This window comes from Ursus maritimus, unplaced genomic scaffold (genome assembly GCF_017311325.1).
Source record: "Ursus maritimus isolate PB19 unplaced genomic scaffold, ASM1731132v1 scaffold_15, whole genome shotgun sequence".
NCBI lineage: Eukaryota > Metazoa > Chordata > Mammalia > Carnivora > Ursidae > Ursus > Ursus maritimus.
In genome coordinates, this window is record NW_024423897.1 from 23286648 (window position 1) to 23310108 (window position 23461).

The following is a 23461-nucleotide window of genomic DNA, read 5'->3' on the forward strand; positions in this document are numbered from 1 at the left end:
AAAAAAACAAAATCTTTAAAAAAAAAAAAAAAAAAGAATGCTGATCAGTGTCAACCTCTGGGATCTGCCCAGTTTGATTAAGGGTATCCATCAGTTCCTTCAGTGCTTTCCACCTCCAAGACCACCCGAGTCTAAACCTCTACCACCTTTCTCCTGGACTAGTGTTAACAGTGTCCTGACTGGCTGCACAGCACCAGAGTGGAGTGGTGTTTCAAAAACGTGAAACTTACTGCTTTACTTCTCTGCTTGAAACCCAGACAAGTTTTCTCTGATTCCCATACCCCTTCCAAATAAGCCTTCCTTTCCCCCAGTAATTATTTTTCATATTCTCTTTGTTTTACTGGTTCATTCAATAAAGGGTAAGCTCCACAAGGGAAGGGATCATGTCTTTTTTTTTTTTTTTTTTAAGATTTTACCTATTTGTCAGAGAGAAAGAGAGAGAGCAAGCACAAGCAGGGGGAGCAGCAGGCAGAAGGAGAAGCAGACTCCCCACTGAGCAAGGACCCCGATGTGGGACTTGATCCCAGGACCCTGGGATCATGACCTGAGCTGAAGGCAGACGCTTAACCGACTGAGCCACCCAGGCGCCCCTATGGATCATGTCTATTTTATTCACCAACACATTACCTAGTGTCTACTCTAGATCAAGCACACAGTAGGTGCTCAGTTAATTGAATGAATGAATGACATGGATAAACGCTGGCAGATCAAATGGCCGATGACCCTGTAACAAGTGGAGGTGGACTAATACAATCACACACAACTCTGGAGAGCCACCGAAAAGTTCAAGATCAGGGGCGCCTGGGTAGCTCAGTCGTTAAGCGTCTGCCTTCGGCTCAGGGCATGATCCCAGAGTCCTGGGATCGAGCCCCACATCAGGCTCCTCCGCTGAGAGCCTGCTTCTTCCTCTCCCACTCCCCCTGTTTGTGTTCCCTCTCTCGCTGGCTGTCTCTATCTCTGTCAAATAAATAAATAAAATCTTAAAAAAAAAAAAAAAGAAAGAAAAGCTCAAGAGCAGGGGAGAGACAGCAACTCCCCCTGAATTTTACATAAGTGGAATTATAGAGTATGTACTCTTTTTGGTCTGGCTTCTTCTCTTTTCAGCAAAATTATTTTGAGATCTATCCATGTTGTAGCATGTATCAACAGTTCGTTGCTTTTTCATGCTGAGCAGTATTCAATTGCAGGGACACAGCACAGCGTGTTTACCCACTAGATAAACAATTGGCTGTTTTCTATTTCTCTAATTCAATAAGGCCAGACCTAGGGATGAAACGTCTGGATCACAGGACAGGTGTATACTCAACTTTTTAAGAAAATGTCAAAGTTTAAAAAAGTGGTTGTGGGGCTGCCTGAATGGCTCCAACGGTTGAGCGTCTGCCTTCAGCTCAGATCATGATCACAGAGTCCTGGGATCAAGCCCCACATCAGGCTCCTTGCTCAGTGGGCCCCTGCTTCTCCCTCTCCCTCTGCTCCTCTGCTCCTGCTCTCTCACTCACTCTCTCTCCCTATCTCAAATAAATAAATAAAATTTTAAAATTTTTAATAAAAAAAAAGTAAAAAAGTGGTTGTACCATTTTACATTTCCACCAGTAGTTCATACAAGTTCTAGTCCCACATCCTTATCAATGCTTGCTATAGTCAGTCTTTCTAATTTTAGCCGTCCTCATAGGTGGCAAGTGACATCTCAATGTGGTTTCAATGTGCATTTCCTTAATAATGAATTATCTTGAGCATCTTTTCAAGTGCTTACTTGCTACCCCTATGTTTTCCTTGGATATCATGGTTTGTTCAAAGTACAGAAGAAGCTCTCACTCATTACATAATTTAGACAAATAATATGGAATAGATAAGGAGTATACAGTCCCCCACTACCAATCCCTACCCCCAACACCCACACAGAGAACCAAAGGTGCAGAAGAATCACCGAGAGCACTTCTCAGGTATGCAAATTCTTGCCCCCACCCTTGTAGATTCTGATCCAGGAGGTCAAGGATGGGGCATTTCCACAAGCCCCTAGGTGATTCTGATGCAAGTAGTCTGTAGATCATTTCTTGAGAAATTCTGCTTTTAATCTCATCCTACCAAAGAAATGTTGAAGGAATGAAGGCAGCGAGTCTGGAGGGAGAAACGTGAAAGGGGTCCGTGGGCTGTGTTCAAACAAGAAAGAGCCTTGGGCTGAGAGAGTATGTTCGCTCTATGTCATCCTATGGAGCACCAAATGTTTAAGGTCAAAACAGAGAAAACTTTCGAGGAGCACCTGGCTGGTTCAGTCGGTAGAGCGTGCTACTCTTGATCTGGGGGTCTTGAGTTAAGCCCCAAGTGTAGAGCTTACTTTGGAAAAACAAAACAGGGTTGCCAGGGTGGCTCAGTCAGTTAAGTGACCGACTCTTGATCTCAGCTCAGGTCTGATCTCAGGCGTGAGTTCAAGCCCATGTAAGCCCATGTTGGGCTCTACACTGGGTGTGGAACCTACTTAAAAAAAAACAAAAACAAAAAACTTTCTAAACAGAGCTACTGTGAAACAAAATCAGGCCACAGAGCCAGGAAGGGAAGGAACTTGCCAAAGTCACTGAGCTTGCAGAAAAAGGACTTCTCTGGGTTGACAAATGACTGGCTAAGGGGAGGCAGAGAGGGGGGCAAGAGACATCACACACATACACATTCCGTTTCTGAGGAAAAACTCTCCTTTATAAACAGGTGGAGAAGAATGTAAACCACCAGGCAGGTAATGTGTGTCTTAACCCAAATTAAATAGCAGCTATTTGCCCTAAGCCATATTTCCCTGACTCTATTTGCAAGGCCTAAAATGGCAGAGAAAGGAGACAACACAGTATTTTGTAAGAGCAGTTCTTTTTATAGGTAAGTAGGCCTGCCCTGGCCCTGTCCTCACAATTTTGGATCGGTAGATTTTTTTTTTTTTTTTAAGATTTTTTATTTATTTATGTGACAGAGAGACAGCCAGCGAGAGAGGGAACACAAGCAGGTGAGTGAGAGAGGAAGAAGCAGGCTCCCAGCGGAGGAGCCCGATGTGGGACTCGATCCCGGAACGCCGGGATCACGCCCTGAGCTGAAGGCAGACGCTTTAACGACTGCGCTACCCAGGCGCCCATTGGATCGGTAGATTTTAAAACTCTTAAGCCTGGGGTCCCTGGGTGGCTTAGTCAGTTAAGTGTTTGCTTTGGGCTTGGGACTGTGGTCCCAGGGGTCTGCGAGGGGGGGGTCCCTGCTCACTGGGGAGTCTGCTTCTTCCTCTCCCTCTGCCCCTCCCCCCTTCTGCAAACGCACGCTCGCTCGCTCTCTCTCTCTATACATAAATCAAATAAATAAAATCTTAAAAAATAAAACCTCCTAAGCCTGTCAATAAACAAGCAATAGGCTTTGGACAGTCAAGTTCAACAAATGCCATTTTGCTTCAATTGTAGCACTCAAGCAAACACCCCCATCGGTTAAATAAAAAGCCATTTATTTGATCTAGAACACAATCAACCAAGGCTCTGTTTACCACGACAAGCTGCTGATCCAAGAGGGATGAGAGCCAACTGCCAGCAACCCCTGCACCCCAGCAGAAACTCAGCTGAGCCCCCACCACCTGGCAAGACTAGGGGGTGCCCAGGTCCCCACGTGGCCCTCCTCTTTCCTCTTAATTAAAAACAAGCTATACAGGTGCTGATTCCACTCAAAGGAGGCAAGCAAGGCCCCATAAACAGTCCTTGTTAGCAAGCAAGGCCCCATAAACAGTCCTTGTTAGAACGTTTGCTGGTTTCTATTTTCAGCATTTCACCTTAGGCCAAAGCGCGATGTGCTGCATTGTTGCACTTTTATTTAGATTATCATCACCAAGATCTATGCTGTCATTTGTAAATCATAATAGGGTGCACTTTATAGTTTCCTGTTTATATTTTAAATTTTGTTTTATTTCAGATACACCCCAATTTCTTTTAGGTCATTATCCTTTCTGACCCGCACAGCTGGGAGCCACTGGGTTCTGCGCACCAGCACGTCCACGGAGCACTCCCTACGTGGCAGACGCTGGGCTCAGCGTTCATTCCCAAGTCTGACAATAATTTGAAGGATGAAGCAACCTTATCTCTATTTTACAGATAAAACCGGGCCTTGGACTGAAACTAATACTATACTATATATGTGAACTAACTTGAATTTAAATAAAATCTTGAAAGAAAACAAAACAAAACAAAAAACCCTGGGCCTTGGAGAGGTTAAACTATGTGTCCAAGATCACACAGCTAGCAGGGTCAGCACACTGTCTGGGCTGACAGCAGGTACTCGCTTCTTTCCAGGCTGCCTCCCTTTAACAGAGCAAGAAATTGCTCTTAACAGCACAGCCTGAGTGCTGGCCTTCCGTCATTTCTTACAGCAGAATGCTTCATGGCAAATCTGAAACTGTGTGCAAGGTTATGTGTGAACCCCTCTGTGGGACCCCAGATTTCTCAGGGGTCCAGGATCCCAAGAAGGCGAAGCCCACGGGCAGGTTGCTGTTTCTCCATTCCCCTCCAAGTTCCGGGTGCTCACTGTGCAGGGAGCACTGTAGCCCGGGGGAGGCCGACAGTTAGGTTTCTGGTCCCAGCTTTGGCACTACTTTTCTGGGGGTCTTGGGCCAAGGCAGCGCAACATAGGGACTGCAAATTTCCTTTCTCTTTTCCCCTGGCCTGTAGTCATAATTACATTTTCCTTGGCAAGGATTCTTTAATACTGTTTGTTTTTTCCCATTGTTTTAACCCGTGGGTTCTTATTAAAGGTCACCCCAAATCCGACACTGAAGCGGGCAGGTATAAACAAACCGACGCAAGAAATCACAGTTTTTTTCTAGACCACCTACCTCTCTGGGCCTTAGTGCCTCACCTGTAAGAGGTCACGTGGATCAGGCTGCTTGCATTTCCGTCAGGCCCAAGACACAAAGCTCGACCGCGCCTCCTGGGACGGGGGCGTCGCGGCTCCCGCGTCCCCCACCTCCCCGCTCGGCCGCGAGCTGCGGCGGCTTTCCCGCGCCCCTCCGCGCCCCGCCCGTCGACCCCGCCCCTATCGCCGGGCGCACTCCCCGCGCGGAGTTCGGGCGCCCGCGACCCGCCGCCGGGGCGGAAGGGGCGCCCGGCTCCCCGATACGCTCCGCACCTGGGCCTCGGCGCCGCGGGTCCCACGGAGGGCGCGGGCGGGCGCGGCTCTGTCCACGCTGCTTGCGTGCGTGCGCCGCGGAGGGGCGGCCCGCTCGCGCGCCTTTGTCAATTGTCTGCGGCCAGGTTGTTTTCCACTCGCTGCTCCCGGGACCCGGCCCGGCCCGGCCCGGGGTGGCCCTGGCCCGCCGCCAGCGCCGAGAGCTGGGGCGGCTGTGAGCGCCGCGCCGCCGGGAAGGGGCGGGGGCACCCACCCGCGCCTCCCCGTTTAGCCGCGTTCTTGCCGGGGCTCGGCACCCCGAAAACACCGGCCAGGGCTTAGACCACCCAGGGGGAATGTTGACCCCTGGATCACTGAAAATCTATATATGCGTGACTCTGCTCGAAGCACCAGATGTTAGGGCTGGAACTTGATTTCATTCCCAGTGTCCGCTGCCTAAGACCTTCGAGTCTTACCCAGCTCTCCCACGAGCTCAATCTTAGACAAATCTGCCAGTCTCCCTGCACCCCAGTCTCCTTTCCTCTGATATAAAGTTATCCGTCCACTCTCTCCCTACTGTGAAATGGGACGCTGTTCTAGACCCTAATTATTCAGCAGTGAGAGTGGCAGACAAGGTCCCCGCCCTCCTTGGGAAGGGGGGGTTGAGGGTGGTCAGACATCGAACACTGACATTTAAAAGTGATAATTGCTATGAAAAAGTTTCATATCCGGGAAAGCAAACCTTGTTTGTGGGGTCAGGAATCGACTAGATTAACTTTGCTAAATGTTGTCCGTTCTAATTCTTATTCTCATTATTAGGGCTTATTATTTATTATTATTAGTGATAGCAAAAGTAATATTGCTTACTAAGTGCCAGGCACTATACTAAACATTTTACTTGTGTTTTCTCATTTATCTCATTCACAACTTCTGTATAAAATAGGCATGCTGCTTCTTACCATTATTGTTACTATTATCCTCATTTTAGAAGAACTGAGGCCAGAAAAATGCAAGTAACTTGCCCACTGCTACAGAACTACTAAGCAACAGGACTAGTATTCAAATTCAGGCTGTTGGAGGCCTCTGATTGCTTAACCACTACTCTACATCCAGAAAAACATGAAGACCAGGGGCTCCTAGGTGGCTCAGTAGGTTAAGCGGCTGCCTTTGGGTCAAGTCATGATCTCAGGGTCCTGGGATCAAGACCCCCTCCAGCTCCCTGCTCAGAGTGGGGAGTCTGTTTTGCCCTCTGCCCCTCCCCACCACTTGTGATCTCTCGTGTGTGCTCTCTTTCTCTCTGATAAATAAAAACTTGAAGAAGAAAACCCAAAAATAAAAAACGTGAAGACCAAAATGGGGCTGTGTCTTGAATGTGATGGATGAGAACAACAGAAGGGGGAAAGGGGTGGTTTAGTCTGTAGACAAGAAAAGCAAAGGAATTTGAGAGCATTCTGATCCATGGATCAGACTTCATGTGTATGACCTGAGAAGTCTCTAGCACGGGGAAATCTATAAGGCACACATTGCAACATGTAAGGAAGAACTTCTCTAACAGAACATTTCAAAAGTGGCATCAGTGCCTGGAGAGAGTGAGCATCCTGCCACTAAAGGTCCACATTCAAAATCTAACACTGCAGGGTGCCTGGCTGACTCTGTTGGGAGAGCATGTGACTCTTGATCTCAGGGTTGTGAGTTTGAGCCCCATGCTGGGTGCAGAGATTACCAAAAAATAAATAGATAAATAAACTTTAAAATAACAACAACCCCCCCCAAATATAACATTGCATGTCAACTACAATAATTTTTTTTGTTTTGTTTTTTTATAACATCAGCATTCAAGCAGAGAGGCTTATCAGGAATGCTTCAAAGAAGAGTCTGGTAAAAGTTAAAGACTGGTTTAAGGATCTCTAGGTTTCTTTCCATTCTGAAGGAATTCTGAAGGGAAATGGAATGCTAGAGTGGTTAGGCGACCTATTCAAAGCCCCTACGGAGTAAAGACCTGACCCCGAAGCAAGGCTGATTTCTCAATCAGACTTCTTGTTTGTGGGGAGGGTCTTGAGTGCTCCGCACCTCAGTTCTGCTCCTGTAAAGTGGCGGGGGGGGGGGGTTACCAGTCTTTTCTTAGGAGTATGGAATCGTCTGCTCTGCGTGTTTCACCTTATGCTACTAATGCGTGCCCTTCTTCCTTGCTTGTGTTGAGTATTCTGTGATTTCAGACACAAGTGCCAACACTCCCTGGGCAATTGCTATATTACTGGGGTCCCAGAGGTAACAGGGTTCCATGCCCCCGAGAAGTATTTATTTGGCAACTTGAGGAAAAGGAGACAAGCTGGATAGTATTTTCATTTGAAACTGGTGTTTCTTAGATTTTGTTTGAGGACTCTGGGTTATCTTTGAATTAAATTCCTAAAGTACTGACACTAGTGCCCTACTGCTTATCCTAGTGACGATACTTTGATGGGCACCAATCTAATGGCCAACTTCAGAAAAGGCATTCTTTTCTCGGTGCTCTGGAGAGCGACTTGTTTGTTTTCACCTGGAAACCTCTAACAAAGGAATCCAATTATTTGGGGGAGGGATTGGTTTCTAGAACATTTACAAAGAAATGGACATCATCTTGCCCCCAGTGACACTAACTCAAAGATAGAGTTCCTCTTCACTTCTACCCTTCACAGAGTGATCAATTTTTAATTTCTCTTTTGGAGAGAAAATACATTTACCTAATTCAAAATTCTACAGTATACTGTGAGGACTGTAGCTTATCGATCTTTGGATTCCTCTCGGTGCCTGGCATCTTGCCTTGTATACAGAAGAGGCTGAATAAGTTTTATTGACTGGGTGGATGAGCGAGTGGGCATTAAGAAGTTGTGGGAGAGAGAGGAGGAAGTGGCTTAGGATGGGGCAGTAGACATTTTGCCTGAGATGCATGGACTTCAAGAGAGCCCAGATGGAACTCCCAGGCCAGTTGGAAATTTGACCACGACTTTATCCAGAGATCTGGACTAAAAGCAGTGACATCAGGGGCACCGGGCTGGCTCCGTCAGAAGAGCTTGCAACTCTTGATCTTGGGGTCGTGAGTTCGAGCCCCATGTTGGGTATAGAGATTACTTAAATAAACAAAAACTTTAAAAATTCTTAAAAAAAAAAAAAGCAGCAACATCAAACTCTTGAGTTAATACATATCTAAAGACTATGTGTCAAAAGAGAAAAAAAAAAAAAAGATTATGTACCAGCCAGAGTCTTTTGGTTGCAAGCAATAAGAACTAATCCTTGTTGACCGAAGCAAAAAAAGAAATGTATTGAAACAGTATTGAGCTCAAGCAATCAGTGGACAGGCTGGAGAACCAGGCTAGGAATACAAGCAGGCACGAAGGGAGGCTAAGGGGCTAGACCCACAGAGGAAACCACACCACAGGAAAAATGCTGCTGGGTGGATACCGGCAACATATGGAAGCTGGGGGCCATAGCTGCCCCAGCTGCAGACACATACCAAGGGCCACCGTGCCCGGGGTCAGTTTTGCACATTGCCTGCTTCTCTGGGCTCCTAGATCCTGAGTCATGATCCAGGTGGGTGAGTCCGAAGTAGTCAGTGATCAGTGAAAATTGATAGCTGCGCCTTTTCGTTTCCGTGAGTGAGATGCAGGCCCTGCCGCACACAGTGGCCTGTTCTCCAAACTTAAAAAGGCAATTTAGAGGGCGCCTGGGTGGCTTAGTTGGTTAAGCGTCTGCCTTCAGCTCAGGTCATGATCTCAAGGCCCTGGAATCGAGTCCTGAGTGGAGCCCCCGGGCAGGCTCCCTGCTCAGCGAGGAGTCTGCTTCTCCCTCTCTCTCTGCCCCTCCCCCCACTCATGCTCGCTCTCTCTCTCAAATAAATAAACAAAATCTTGAAAAAAAAATTCTACTAAGTCTGAATGTCATTATTTCTTCTGTCTTCGAAGATACAAAATCATCAGAAAGACAAGTCAAGAAGTTGTTAGTTGCTGTGTCTTTAGTAGAATTAAACTTTTATCACATTAACAGGCTAGTTTAATAACCTTGTTGCTAATGTATAAAAAATTTTATAACAAGAGTGTCTGCTTTATTGAGCCCCTGTTATAAGCCAGTTACTATGCTAGTTAGCTCTGAAAGGTTAAGTTCACCGTGCTCTATCAATGAGAAACCTGAGATTGTCAGAGACAGAGACTTGCCAGGGTCCTCGCTGTGAGGAAGGGGCAGAACTGAGACTCCCAGGCCTCCTTTCATCGTCCGGCATGTCACACCATCTCTGGGCCAGTTTTATCAGTTGTACTGAGCAATACCACTTAGCATCTCTTCTGTTTCTTTCTCTTCCTGGTTTCCAATGGATTCCACCTGCTTATCGCAGGCATCATCACCCTTCTAAGGACAGGTCTGTTCTCTCTTCCCTTCCAGGTTTCCCAGCTCCCTCTTCCCCCAGGCAAGGTGGCAACCTTCTCACACAGACTCAGCCCTGAGCTCTGTAACAGTTCTGTTCTTAATCTGTAGAAAAATGTGGAAACTTAGCTTTGAAGTTAGGAGATACCCTCTCAGTCTACTTTGCTGGAATTCCATCCTGGAATTACTGCCTCAGTTCTAGAAATTGACTTTAACACATTACCGTCATAATTTTTTAGCCCGGTTTCAGGAAGCTTGTTTTGCTTTTACTATACCACACTCCTTGTATTAGTCAGCAGGCCTTTGGTTCCAGCGCCAGAAATCCAACTCTTGTAGCAATTGTAACATGCATTAGAAGAAAAGACCATCTCTGGCCAAGTGTCCCTTCAAAAGAACAAGCCCTCCGTGGGACGCCTGAGTGGTTCAGTCAGTTAAGCATCTGCCTTCAGCTCAGGTCGTGATCCCAGGGTCCAGGAATTGAGTCTCACATCAGGCTCCTTGCTCAGCGGGAGAAAGAAAGAAAGAAAGAAAGAAAGAAAGAAAGAAAGAAAGAAAGAAAGAAAGAAAGAAAGAGAGAAAGAAAGAAAGAAAGAGAAAGTTAAAAACAAAAAAAGAGCAAGCCCTCCAAAAAGCTCTCCTGCAGACCTTTCCTCCTATCTCATTGAGTAGAATAGCATGTCCATACCGAAGCATACCTAAACCAATCACTGACTGGCTTAGATGATTGAGGACCCAACACGGGGCCAGCCCCCTCTGAACCATATAGTCACGTAGCCTGAACAAAATTGGAGTCTTTTGGGGAAGAGAAAGGATGAAGGGGAATGCTGTCGGGTAAGCAGTCAACAGTGTCTGCTGCGGGAGGGAGTGGGCAATCTACAGGGAAGATGGGGAGCCAAAGATAAGGTGACCCTTCCCGCTGAGTCTTTGAAGAGAGAATTCCTACCAAGCAGATAGGCATGGAAAGTTATGCCAGGTTGAAAGGACCACATGCACGTCAATATGCAACTCCCTTGAGTTGTCCGAAAATGCAATCGCTTCGTTATAGCTGGCTCGAATGCTGCTTGTGGGACTGTGCTATGACAGCTGTAGGCAGACACCACGTTGGGGAAGGCACCTACGCCACGCTGAGGAATTTAAACTATTTCTGTAGGCAATGGGGGAGACATTGAGGAATGGGGACCGCGTGGTATTATTTGAATTTTAAAAACATCATCTAGTAGAAAATGGATCCCAGAACAATGGAAGGCTGAAGGCTGAGAGACTAGTTAAAAAGTTGTAGCATTCAGCCAGGGGAGAGAGAATAAGGCCTCAGGTTAAGCCTGCAATAATAGTGAAGTAGAAGAGGAAAGGATAAGAATAAAATGTTGAAGGACTATCTGATGACCTACAGGATGTAGGGGGATGGAGAGCCTAGACCGACTCAGATTTTTGTCTTGGGCAACTAGGTGTACGGTGGGATCTTCACTAAAGAAAGGGCATCCTAGAAAAGGAAGAGGTTTGGGGCAAAGGTGTGGGGGAAAGTAACGAGATCACTTTTAAACTAGTTGACACCTAGAGCAGATCCATGTGAAGGTGTCCGGCGGGGAGATGGATATAGAGTGCTGGGAGAGGGAAGCTGGGATGGGTAATCCGGATTTGGAAGTCACTAGCAAACCTGTCGTACATGAAGCCGTAAGAGTGAGTGAGGTCGGCCTGGGAAAACAGGAAGGACACGAAGAGAAGAAGGCCAAAGACCTGTGAGCACAAGCAAGGGGAGGCAGAGGAGGGGGAGTTGGCCAAAAAGATGGGGTAGGGGCAGTCAGATAGAGTGGGGAGGTGAGCCGGCCTCTTATTAAACTTCCTTGTGAACAATTTCTTTCGACTGTTGTGCTTGAGTCTGGTCCCACACCAACACATCAAACCACAGTTAAAATATTTGGCCAGTACCCTTTTCAAGTATTGTTTGAATTATTTTAATATCTGATTTTTATTTATTGGTTTCTAGTTGGAAGTCCCCTTGGTCAGTGTGATGCTTTCCTGGAACTGCATGAGAAAAAACAATCTGGTGAAAAAGGGAAACTCCCTCTCCTGCGATGTTCATTTCCTGCCCTGGACTACAGCCTCAAGCGCTTGTTGCTGCACATTTAAGGATCTGCAATTGTGTCCACAAGCATGTAAATATCTTGTAAGACTGACTGTAAGGTGATAAAACCTTTGTGACTCAGCAATTTCACTTCTGCTCATTTATCTCATAGAAATCCACACACAAGTGCACAAAGACATGTGAATAAGATTGTTTTTTGTGACTTTTTAAAAAATCAAAGTAAAAAAAAAGGAAAGAGCTAGAAATTGCCTACATAACGGTCAGCAGAAGATAGTTAACTCAATTCCAGTTTGTCTACACCATGGACTACTATGCAGCCAAGAAAAAGAGTACGGGTTATCTATAGCGATGGGTATGTAAAGATGTCCGTGTTACACATATTGTTATGGATGTTGTATATTAACTGGAAAAAAAAACAAGTTTCAGAGCTAAATGCTTAACATGTACATGGTAAATCTGCATCATGCCTATATATAATCCATTAGTCGTTCGACAGATACCATTGAGTCAGGCACTATTCTGGGGATTCATTAGTGAACAAGACAGAAAAAGTTGCTGTCTCAGTGAGCGAATGTTCTACTGAAGGAGGTTAAATCAAAATGAGTAAAACAATAAATATATAAATATACATGCTAATAAGTGCTATGAGGGAAAATAAAGCAAGGTACAGACCGGAAGAGTAGCTAGGTATGGGGAGGGGATGTGGGTAAGGGGATATTTTAAATAATTTACTCAGGAAGAGTGTTTCTCAGAAGAGAACACCTTAGCCGTGATCTGAATGAAGTATGGGAGTGTATTAGAGTTCTCCAGAGAAAGAGAAGCAACAGCGAGTATGTATGTGTGTGGAGACAAGGGGAGAGAGAGAATGAGAAAGAGAGATTTATTTTAAGGAGTTGACTTATGTGATTGTGGAAGCTTGGTAAGTCCAAAATCTGCAGGGTGGGCGGCAGGCTGGGGGCCCAGGGAAGAGTTGCAGTTTGAGACCAAAGGCTGTCTGCTGGCAGAATTCCTTCCCGCTTGGGGAAGATCAGTCTTCGTTCTAGGAAGGCCTAGTTCTTTGGAGGAGGCCCACCTACATTGTGCAGGGTACTTGCTTTACTCGAAGTTCACCGATTTAAATGTTAATCTTATCCAAAAAAACACCTTCACAGAAACATTCAGAATAATGTTTGACCAAATCTCTGGTCAAACCATGACCCAGCGGAGTTGACACTTAAAATTAACCATCACAAGTCCATCCCTTGTCAACCTGGCACCCATCTGCAACTCCTTAAACCATCCTGAGTCTCTGAATAGACAATAACAAGATCATATTTCCATCTAACAGGACACAGCTATCTTGTGTACAAAACTAAAACACGCTCTTTCTCTAGAAGAGGGTACAAAGTTAATAATCGTGCAGTGTTTGATCTTGTTAAGAAAGCACCCTAGGGGGCTCCTGGGTGGCTCAATACGTTAGGCGTCTGCCTTCGGCTCAGGTCACCATCCCAGGGTCCTGGGATCCAGCCCCACAATGGGCTCCCTGCTCAGCGGGGAACCTGCTTCTCCTTCTCCCCCCTGCTTGTGCTCTCTCTCTTGCTATCTCTCTCTCTCTCTAACAAATAAATAAAATCTTAAAAAAAAAAAAAGCACCCTAGCTTCACTCAAACTCTTGACACTTGCCCAGCCCCTCAAATGTTATTCTAAGTTACCTGACTCCAGCCCTTTCCTGGGCATTTTACGTTTGTTCAGATTCTGCAGAGTAATTCTGGCCGTACACTATGCTAGGCTACAGAAAAGGGCTAACGTAATAGAAAATGAATACATCCACAAGGTGGCAGTATTGTATAACTATTGAAAAGCATGATGCAGCATGGGCTCCTGAACATCCCCTTTTGTGGCCTATTCTGTGATCTCTTAAGCGAATGGCTGTTTTTATATCTTCACTTAATCTTGAAATAAATGAGCAATTTCCTTCCCAGGATGTTTTACAGTTCTCAGGTGCATGGACTGGAGAAATAAAAAAGCAGGGTTTTTTGGAATCAGAAAAGTCTGAGTTCAAGTGCAAGATGCACCCTTGGCTTATTTAGTGCCCTTGGACAAGCTAACCGAGAACTCCGATTCACAGATCTGCCTCAGCTGCCCTATCTAAAAATTTAGAACAATTGGAGTCAACTGGCTGGCTCAATGGGTACAGCATGCGACTCTTGATCTTGGGGTCCTTAGGTTCAAGCCCCATGCTGGGTGTAGAGCTTATTTTTAAAAAATAAAAATGTAAAACAATGAAGGGCACCTAGGTGCCTTAGTCGTTTAAGAGTCCGGCTCTTGATTTCGGCTCAAATCCTGATCTCAGGGTCCTGATCTCAGGGTCATGATCTCTGGGGTTGTGAGATTGAGCCCTGCGTCAGGCTCTACACTCGGCGGGGAGTCAGTCTGCTTAAGATTCTCTGTCTCCCTCTCCCTCTGCCCCTCCACCCCCTCAAATAAAAAAAACAAAACACAATGAAATTACTTCCTCCATGAAATCTTTTTTATGACATAAGATAATACAGGTAAGAGGGGCGCCTGGGTGGCATAGCGGTTAAGCGTCTGCCTTCGGCTCAGGGCATGATCCCGGCGTCATGGGATCGAGCCCCACATCAGGCTCCTCCGCTATGAGCCTGCTTCTTCCTCTCCCACTCCCCCTGCTTGTGTTCCCTCTCTCGCTGGCTGTCTCTATCTCTGTCGAATAAATAAATAAAAAATCTTTAAAAAAAAAAAGATAATACAGGTAAGAATACTACTCTATAAAATGCCTTATAAATGTTAAAAGTAATTATTATCTTAGCACTGGAGACTCAATTAGGGTGGATGTCATCTGAAAACTCAGTATCTTTAGGTTGATTCAAAGAAAGGTTCTGAGACCTTTAGATTAGCCTAGAATATTTCATTTCTGTTTCCTGTGATACATCTTAGCCTGCGGTGACCTTGTCAAAAGTAATCATCTACATAGAGATCAGTTGTGGTACTGTCATAGTTATTACACTTCTCTTATTTTTGGCTTTGGACAAGAATTGTGAAGTTCCTATTTCAGCTGACAGCCTATCTCCTTCCACCAGGAAGGTTAGCAAAAGTCACCTCTGGCTTGAATTACCTAATAATAACAGCAGCAGGGTATATCTGTACGAGGTTTATGGCTTAAACGGAGTGCTTTTACATATCCTATTTCAACTAGGGCAGAAGCTATGGCAATCAATGATACAGTGTGAGACAAGAAAATAATAGGCTAAGAAGGTCAATCAGATTTGAAATTCTAAGCAGCAAAAGAAAATATAAAAATAATTGAGTCTTGGGGCACCTGGCTGACTCTGTCAGAAGAGCATATGGCGCTTGATTCTTAGGGTCATGAATTCGAGCCCCACGTTGGGTGTAGAGATTACTTAAATAAACGAACTTAAAATATATACATTAGAAGGAGCCAGAAGGTAAATAGAAAGGGTCTTATGTCTATCATTTGCCTAGCATAGAGAACACAGAAAAGAAACAGTCATGGGAGTTCAGCTCAGGTTCAGGGTCCAACAGAAGGTAAGGAGGGGCTGGAAAGTCTGGTAGATAGCTAAGATTTAAGTCAACTGGCTTGAAAATCTGAAAGGGAAAGAGGCAGAAGAAATTAACACAGGAATTAGGCAGGAAAATACTGTTGTTTAAAAGGGATGGCTGGTGGGGAGGAGGATGGAGGTAAATAATTGAAATCAAGTAGCCAAGATCAAGGAACCAGCTAGAGAGCCAGGGACTACCGCGCCCGCGCCCGGAGGACGTGGATGTCAGCCTTCAAAAGGGTGGGAGTTCAGGCTCCGCTGAAAGTCAGAAACCAGACCCTGATAGAGCACCAAGTTGCAGAACTTCAACATGGAGAGATTCATTGAGCTGCAGATGGGCCGGGCCCACCTGCTGGAGGCAAGGATTTCAGTCAGAGGGGGGTCTACTGAGGTAGGACTGCTCCCTGCTGCCTATTCAGATGTAGAGCAGGCTCCAGGGTTTGGACCCGCCACGCAGACTGTGGAAGCGAACAGGCATGCATCATTGAACAGTGGTGTGGATTGTGGGGGGTTCTCAAAGGCTGGTGGTCTTGGGTACATCACCAGAGCTTCACCTTCCTCACACACGAGGTAAATGTAACAATAGCTGCTCTGATACAGGTCATGAAAAGCACACGTTAGTGCATCACCAAGGGCTATATAAATATGATTTGACTTGCTTTGCCCTACAATCCAGAGTTCTTTTTTTGCCCCATCAGGCCCCTGGCTCTGCTTACTGCAGCGGCGCTGGGCTTGGCCAGGAGCAAATGGAGCAGCGACGCCATTTTCTGTGATCAGTATCAGTACTTTCTGGCATTAACATGGGGAGCTGAGAGTTAACAGGATGTGTTTTAGGACCCACTCTCCTCAGGAATGGCAACTCAAGCATCTTCCAAATTTAGTCCCACAAAGGAGAGTAGATTACTAGAGTGAGTAATAATGAGTCACTGGGAGCACAGTTTCTGCCCTTGCCAATAAACAATGCAGAGGAAGAGAGCAGGGGCTGAGAAAAGGAAGGGACATAGAAATGGCCGAAACTCCAAAACACAAAATTCTTCCAAATAAAAGTAGCCAACACAAATATCCCCAAATGTCATGCATGACAGCACATTTCCAGGAATTAATGGTTTGTGTGATTAAAAGAGAAATTTTGATGCAACAAAGTAGATGGAACTAGAGGGTATTATGCTAAGTGAAATAAGTCAATCAGAGAAAGACAATTATCATATGATCTCACTGATGTGTGGAATTTGAGAAACAAGGCAGAGGATCATAGGGGAAGAGAGGAAAAACTGAAACAAGAAGAAACCAGAGAGGGGGACAAACCATAAAAGACTCTTAACTTCAGGAAACAAACTGAAACTTGCTGGAGTGGAGGGGGGTGGGAGGGATGGGGCGGCTGGGTGATGGACACTGGACAGGGTATGTGTTGTGAGCGCTGTGTATTGTGTAAGACTGATCAATCACAGACCTGGACCCCTGAAACAAACATTGTACGTTAATAATAATTTTTTAAAAATAAAAATAAAAAAATAAAAGAGAAATTTTGAAATGTAATTTGATTATCAAAATATTGCCAGGCCAGACCCACTGGACCAGAACGAGATAAGTCGGGTGGAACGGGGAATGCGAGGGAAACTCGGGCATTTCATCTCTTCAAGTCCTGCCCTTAGTATGGTTTCCAACCAGTACATGGAACATCAGTGATTTGAATTTCCTCCCTGTCAGGACATATCCCTGGCATTTAGATATGACACTGCAGAATGTTCATTGCAGACAAATGAGTTACAGCCTCAGGCATTATTTCAAAGCAAATCGGAGAGGAAGGGGCGGAGCTAGTGGAAACGGTATTTTAGGAAGACAGGAAACAAGCTTTGCTTGATTTTCACTGTTGAATCTCATTCCTTGCCAAGAATAAGACTGTGTTGAAGAGTAAAATCATTTAATGATTTCCTTGTATGAGAATCTAAGTAAGGACTTTTTTTAGGCCCCCCCCCTAAAAAAACAAAAAAAACCCACACAACCCAAAAATCAAAAACCAAAAGCCCCTACACCTACGGAGGTCATTTCACTGAGGCCCCTCCCCCACCACTAGGGAGAGCTATACCTAAAACTAAGATTTAATTATTACCCTTCTTAAATACTTTAAAAAGAAGATATTTCCCAGTCTCTGATTTGGAAGCCTCCTCTAATTTCCAACTATGTATCTATTGCTATGTTTCACTGTTAGAGAATCGGACTTTATTGACAAGTGTTAGGGAGCATGGGTAAGGACCCATCGGAATTTTATGTATTAAATGAATTTTAAGAAGCTGTAAAAGAAAAAGAGCATGTAAATTTCCTTCTCCTTCAAAATGTAGGAGTCATTTTCAGTAAATAGCACAATATATTTAAAGATAGAAAGATGAGAATCTGACTTTTCTTTCAAAAGATTGTGTCATTGAAGACTAGGAAAATATTTAAGGTAGAGTCACAACTAAAATTCAGATTTCTCTGACTAGATAGGTCAGGATACATTTCCTCATATCATTTAACCTAGTCCTTAAACACCCTACTTTTGTTTCTCCTCTCCCACTCCAACTACTTTTTAAGTATAAAATTAATTTCCATTATTCTACTATTGTTTCCATGGGCTTTTTTTTTTTTTTTTGGATTTTATTTATTTATTTGACAGATAGAGAGCACATGTAGGGGGTGCCACAGGCAGAGGGAGAGAGAGAAGCAGACTCTCTGCTGAACAGAGAGCCAGATGTGGGGCTCAATCCCAGGACCTGAGCAGAAGGCAGACACTTAACTGACTGAGCCACCCAGAAGCCCCATTTCCATAGGCTTTTGCTTAAAGTTAGGGAAACTTCCAGGTCCTCTACTACTCTAAATATAGATGGCAACAATTTACCTACATAGGTGAAGGACACATTCTCATTTAACCAAGAGCACTGAAATGCCTAACTTAATCAGTTAAAAGATTTCTGTAGTAAACTCTAGGTTAATCTAAGTTTTAGAACACTGATGAGTTGAACTCTTCCCCATCTCTAAGACCTTGCACACTAATTTTTGTGGGAATACTTGAGCTCATGCAAAATATGGGAGATATGAAAACATATGAGATTATTCTGTTTTTCCTATTTGGTTAACTGCAGTCTTGATTTTGAGAGGATTTTGACTTCATTCCTCTTACTGGAAACTAATCTTCCCTTCTCTTCAACTAAATCTAGATAGCTGTAGAATGCAATTGCTTCACTAATGGCCAACAAATGTGTCTTGTTAGCTGTGTCCATAATAGGTCCATTTTCAATTGTATGAGCACATCCTTGTAAACCACAGACTTGCAAAATTCTTGAGATTTTGAAATGGGTGGGGAAGGGAATAGGAGAGCTGCAAAGAAAAGATATCTTCTAATTAAATTTATTAGGTTTTACAACATCAGGTGGTCAGAAAAGAAAACCTAACAACCTCTTTTAAGGATAGACTGAAAAAATTAAGATTAAAATTTGTAAGGATAAATATAAGAAATAGGGGATAGCTCATGAATATGGGTTTAATCATCACAAACTATACCAAAACAGAAGATTTTATGATAGAAGGGGTTTTAAGACTCATAGCATTTCTAGACATATATCATAACCAATTAATTTTGGATGTGAGCAAATTTTGGATATAGGTACACAAATATTCATTAAAGCATTGTTTATACTAGCAAAAGTTTGGAAATAACCAGAATACTCAATTGAGATTGGTCAAATGTTGGTCCATCAGTACAATACATATTTGTAGGTTTACATTAAAAATGATTTTTGGGGGGAATCTGGGTGGCTCACTTGGTTAAGTGTCTAGACTCTCGATCTCAGGGTTGTGAGTTCAAGCCCTACGCTGGACTCCACCCTGGGCATGGAGCCTACTTAAAATAAATAAGTAAAATAAAATAAAATAAATAAAAATGATTCTTTGGAAGATTACTTAGTTACATGTGTTAAAAAACAAAAGTCAGCCCAGTAAATTTGAAGATATAATTGGCTTTATTAAATGACTCATGAATTGGGTGGCATCTCACGTAGCAAGTACAGGGCAACTCCGAGCAGTTGTACCAGATGGAAGGCTTTTATAGGAATGAGGGTGGGGCAAGAAAATTACAAGCAAAAGAAAGGAAAGGACTGTTTCAGGAGGGATCATCTTCCCTGAGGGGGAGAGTGAGGGGTCTTATTATACAGATTACCTCACCTTCCTTTGAGTGATAGAGGAGGTCCAAGAGACAGGTTATCTCCTTGGTGGTGATCAGAAAATTCCTGACTGACCAGTTAAGACTTACATTTCTGAGGGAGGTTGAAACTACAATTAGATTAGATATTAAGCCCTGGTCTACTGATTTGGGGACTTCACTCAAGAGAGGCTATTTTGGGCCTGTGGTTTTCCTTTTAACCTATGGAAATGTGTCCCAACAAATTATTAAGTGAAAAAAAAAAAACAGGTCTCAAAACTGAATGTGCATTGACTACTTGTTGTAAATTTTAAGAAATAAAATTAAATATATGTATACACATATTTGATAGATACACGTAACACACACACATACAATATGCATAGAAAAAGACTGGATAGTTATACACGGCAAAATATTAACATTTGGTGATTAAGTCTCAAGAGATTTTTGTTTTCTTTTTTTTCTGATTTATCTAAATTTTCTGAATTTTTCAAATGAATATTTGTCACTTATTAAAGTTTTTATTTAGTAATTTATTTAGAGAGCATGTGTAGGGGTGGGGCAGGGGGAGAGGGAGAGAGAGAGAATCCTAAGCAGGCTCCAAGCTCAGCACAAAGCCTGATGGCGGGCCCAATCTGTCGAACCTGAGATCATGACCTGACCTGAAATCAAGAGTCAGAGGTTTAACCAACTGAGCCACCCAGGTGCCCCAAATATTTGCCACTTATAAGAAAAAGAACAGTAAATGTTTTATACGTATATATGATCATTAAAAAGTCATTGAGTAGCATAAAATGAAACTTATCAATCTTCAGAATCTTGAAGCCACATGGATGGAAAGCATAAATAAGTTCAAAGAATGAAATTAATTGAAATAAATTTATGTTTAATGACTCCATCGAAAGAACAAAATGTTCACAGAATGTCTCAAATGTGGTTGAGTAGCTATTGTAGATAGCTATCGTAGACGGCTACTTCATAGCTATCAGACGTGCAGCAAACCACTTGTACATAACCTCATCAACAATGAGGAGGGGGGAAAAGGAACTGAGACAAGAAAGGAACACAGAAATTGCTGTCATTGTCAAAGACTAGAAAAGAGCCTAAATGGATTATGACTCAGATCCAACAGGACATTTCTGATGGTCTTGCTTTCAACCAGTCCACTAAGTCACTTATCTGATACTGATTGTGCACAAGGCAGTACAACAGTTGAACAACACCTAAGACAGTGGTTGACATCTTCTAAGACATTCCATTTTTTCTATTTGTACCAAACAACTCCGAGATAGGCAGACCACCCTTGTTTTCATTTTCCTCCTTACAGCATTTTTCTATAATTGTTGTGCTTGTCTTTATCATTTTACTCAAAATGCACTCTGGTTACCAGTGAATTTTCCTTGGGTGAATACTGCGGCTTTACAAAAAATGTTTTCAATTCATCTCGACCTCTCTAAGAACATAGAGGTAATCACTAGGGTATGATTGTCCCAATTTTCATTCCACCCCTTTTTCTAACTCCTTTGGTTAGAGGTTGGGGTTCTACTCCTTTTTTTGCCGCTAAGACCTGTGTGATCTTGGACAGACCTCTTGTGTCCTTGCAGACACAATTGGTACGTGCGAAGCCACTCTGTATATTGCAAAGCATCTAAAAATATGATTATTGAAGTAGATGACCTCTAAATTTCCCTCAAGGTCTAAAATTTTTAGTCTACATTTTTGGTTATATTTTTAGTGAATTCATGTGATCCAAGAATTGCATTTTGGCACATTTTAGAAGATTCCTTCCATTACACCAAAGCTGCTGCTGATTCAATAAGTACAGAATGATTTGTAGCTTTAATAGTAGCACCAAAAACAGGTAATACTTCAATTGCTGAGGTTGAAAATTACCAGAAATGATGCATGATTTTAAGGAAAAGGCTGAGTCATAGTCAACGCCTAAAAACTTCATTTTCTACGTTAACCCCCCAACTTTTGCATTTCTTAAATCTGACAAATTTAAATCTCTCTCTCTTTTTTTTTTGACAAATTTAAATCTTAAGATGGAAGCAACTGAAATCACATTCGAAAAGGGGACGGCTATTCATACAGCAGTTGGAGCATTTTGCTGGGTATTATCAGTGCTGGAATAGTGACTACAAGAGGCAGGAAACCAATGAGGTGTTTATATATATATATATATATATATATATATATATACACATACATATACACACACACACACACACACACATATATATATATAAAATCATCATCAAATCTTAGAGTTGGAAGGTCTTCTAAAAGTCATTTAGACTGGTGGTTCCCGGAGTGTTTGATTTCAAAAGCTTATAAAAGTTCAAAATAAACAGCAACAACAAAAAAAGGAGGGCAAACGTGAAAATGTCAGTGTTTAACTTTGACAAATAAGGATATAAACAAAAGAACAAAACAACCGTCTACCATCAGCACCATCTTATAAAAAAGGTCACTTTAATGACATGTGTAGGATGATAAAAATCTCAGAATAAAGTACAATTTGAAATTAAATAAATGAAGAAAAAAATGCATTATACTGCTTTTATTTTTCTAATATCTTTATGGAAAACTGTTAGACTTGCCCCTGTCCATACACAGACCTTTGTGAATCTCTAATCTAGTCCATTCCATGCACACCTCTACCCCCTACCCCATCCCATCTCCCACAATGGAGCAATTGTATCTTCACCACGCCGAAAAATCCCTTTAAATGTATACCCCACCTACTGTAGGGAACTCCTCAAGCTGCGGAATCCATTAAGGTTTGGAGTCTGTGATAGAAAATCAGCATAAGAGCTGCTGTCTCTGGGAACTTCAAGATGCTTACACTTGGCTTTTTTTTTTTAGACCAGAATCTAACAGCAGAGAATTTTAAGTAGGCCAAACGTGCTTTACAGTCACTAAACGAAAATGTCTAATAGTGCCGATTTGGGAGTCAGGCAGCCCGAGTTTTGGTAGTGCATCAGAACTTCATTCTAAACCTCAGGGGATCTGTTTTCACGTTCGACACATTTGGATCAGAGCTTTATGAAAAGAAGTATTTAAGTCATAATTAGAGTAACATGGAGGAATTTTAGTTAAGATATCTTTCGGGATGAACTCCATTACTAATTACTTGATCAGCTTTCAACGTTGCAGTTAAGTCTAGATTTTTTTTCCGTTTCTATTTTAATGAAATTATTTTGAGAGATTTCGTTTAAATTTTTACAACTGAGGTTTGATTCATTCATCAGGGTTTGATTCATATCACAGATGACAGCATCAACTAGGGAGCTTTCTTTTGTGATCATTACTACCAAGTCGTTTCCTCGGTCAAATTATGAAAACCAAAATGTGATCAAGATTTGATTTTTTTAATCAATCTTTAGTAAAAATTCTACTGTATAAAGGTTAACAATAACATTAACGTTTACTGTTTTAAACGCTATCAATTTTATTTTGTACTAGTTATTTACACCCTGTGTTTTTTGGGTCAGTAGTGCAGTTTTCAACATAATCAAGATATGACCAAGAAGTTTTTTTTGGGGGGGGGGATAAACACTTCTATGTGCAATTTTTTCAGGGTTGTAAATATTTTCCGTTGACGCGTCTGCCACTGTAATTATGAATCGGGTATTAGGGTTTTTTTTCCGTGGGGACCAAATGTATCAGTGGAGCAAGAACACAAAGACAGGATAATTCCTGCTTTCCCTCTTTTCCCTTCCTGTAAAAACGAGATTCTCCAACACTCCGTAGAGCGCAGAATCCTAATCCTTAAAACTTCATCAGGTAAAACGGGGAGTCCTGACCAAACCCAGCCCCGCCAGAGCTGCTTTTCTCTTCGTTTCCACCAGAGGCGATAGCCTCTCGCAAAACAGAATTGGGCAGGAATAGGCCGGAATGAGGGAGTGGCCCAGGGAAAGATCAAAGGTTAAAAAAAAAAAAACCCAAAATCTCCCCAAAGAGCAAAGGTCAAAACTCCCAAGGAAGCCAGAAGTTCCGAACTTCCACGAAGAAAGAAGGTGACTCCACCCTAACATGCTCTCGGGGCCCGGGGCCGCGCGGCCTTTCAGAGACCAGGCGGGTCCGAAGTGACTAACAGGTAGCTAGAAATGAACAGCCAACAACCGGAAGTAGAAG

The 23461-nt window shown here is 43.2% G+C and overlaps 1 protein-coding gene across 5 annotated transcripts in view; it reads right to left on the minus strand.

Moving 5' to 3' along the window:
- Nucleotides 1–5258, minus strand: part of ARHGEF37 (Rho guanine nucleotide exchange factor 37) — a 47320-nt gene extending 42062 nt beyond the window's left edge. For 3 of the 5 annotated variants that reach the window (XM_040630422.1, XM_040630420.1, XM_040630425.1), the window contains exon 1: nucleotides 4864–4939. The gene's annotated coding sequence lies outside the window, so the exon portion shown is untranslated. Of the gene's footprint in view, nucleotides 1–4863; nucleotides 4953–5133 lie in introns of those variants that run through there. The other 2 variants (XM_040630424.1, XM_040630423.1) reach the window with 2 other exon arrangements.
- Nucleotides 5259–23461: the final 18203 nt, after the last annotated feature.